Here is a 1,577-nt window from a genome sequence, read left to right on the forward strand (position 1 = left end):
TGTTGGGGTTTGGTCTCTTTGTCAGTGTGAGCTCCTCTTCTTGGGGTAGCGAACTCTGGGCACGAAAGGGAAGAGATTTGCTCAGTTACGATGGAAGCCCACCTGTCTGCCATGCTTTCTTTAACTAGAAGGTTCCCTAGGGCAGACGCGTGCACAGAGCTGCGAGGCCTGCCGGCTGCCAGCTCGGAGGGGTGCGGGCTGCGGGTGCTGAGCAGATCCCCATGCTGGCATCATGCAGGCACATCGTCAGAAACACTTCAGGGCAGTTGCCAAAACACAGAGCAGGTGCGGGTCCCCAGCAGAAAGCCGCATGTGGTGGGGGCCTGGCGGGAGCCCGGAAACCCACTTTCCTTCAATGGTTGTATCTCTGGGCTCTGTGTGGGGCGGGGGTGGGCAGATGGGGTTTTCCTTTTTCTCTCTACATCATTCACGGGTTGCAAAGAGAATCTCAGCCTCTGGACTAGGGCTCCTTGAGGCTGCACAGAGCAGGCCGCTGGCCCCACGGGGAGCACGGCTGGCAGACACCTGTGAAAACAGGTGCTATGATTGTGGTTCAAACTGATGGTCCTGTCTCCCTGTTCCAGAAACAACGTGAGTGTCGTCAAGCTGGCTGTGTATCGTGAGGGAATGAGAGAATTATGTACCTTGGTGTTTGACATAGCTTTCTTTTCCCCGGGGCTGTTTGTAGAAGAGCCGAGGAAGAAAGACATGGCAGCCAGGAGGCCAGCTGTGCTCGGCCCGGTGGTGGCAGTTGGAATCCGGAGAGCTGTCACTGGCTTGTGACTAACCCACAGGCGACATGTGGGGTGGCGGCATCACAGTCATGAAAGCCAAAAGTAGGGAGAATTTTAAGATGATGAGAGCTGGTCCCTGAGAGTAAAAGCCACCCAGAGATTAAAGGGGAAGAAAAATTGGGAGAAGCTCATTCAGTTTGGCAAGTAGGGCACTTTTATCTTTGAAAGAGCAGTTTCAGGGTGGGGCTTCCAAAGAGATTTGATGAGTGTTTTGACTTGTTGGGCTTAAAGAAGCCTTTGTCAGAGGCCTGACCAGGGTGCTGGAGGTGGAGCCACGTTTAGAGGTAAAAGCAGAGGGTGGAGGTGGACGGTGAGGGGAGGAGAGATGAACAGTGCCCATGACGCACTGTTACAGTTAGTGTGGAGGCGGGGAAAAAACAAATACGAGAAGACGAAAGGGTAAGAGCCATTGGGGAGAAAACAAAGGTGCTTGAGGAGACTCTCCATGCAGAAGCTTGGTCCCTGAGTAGCTGGGAGACTGCGGAACCCAGCACTCGAGTGAAAGAAAGGGAAAAAGGATTGAAAGGAAAGTAATTCAAACATGCTGAGAAAACAGAGGTCTGGTGTGCAGGCAGCTGCATCCCCGCCACATAACCAGTCAACTAATCTTAATACTTTGCCATATTTGCTCCAGATTTGTTTTTACAAATGAAACCTTATAATGCTGCAGTCCTGTTTGTCTCCTGCCCTGTTGCGTTTACTCCATTCCACGGTCCTGAAGTCAGCTTGTATCCTTCCCATCTGTGTGTAGTTTAGTTTTGCACGTTGGCATGTCTTTTAAAC

The sequence above is a fragment of the Camelus bactrianus genome, chromosome 23, assembly GCF_048773025.1.
Source record: "Camelus bactrianus isolate YW-2024 breed Bactrian camel chromosome 23, ASM4877302v1, whole genome shotgun sequence".
In the NCBI taxonomy this organism is placed as follows: domain Eukaryota; kingdom Metazoa; phylum Chordata; class Mammalia; order Artiodactyla; family Camelidae; genus Camelus; species Camelus bactrianus.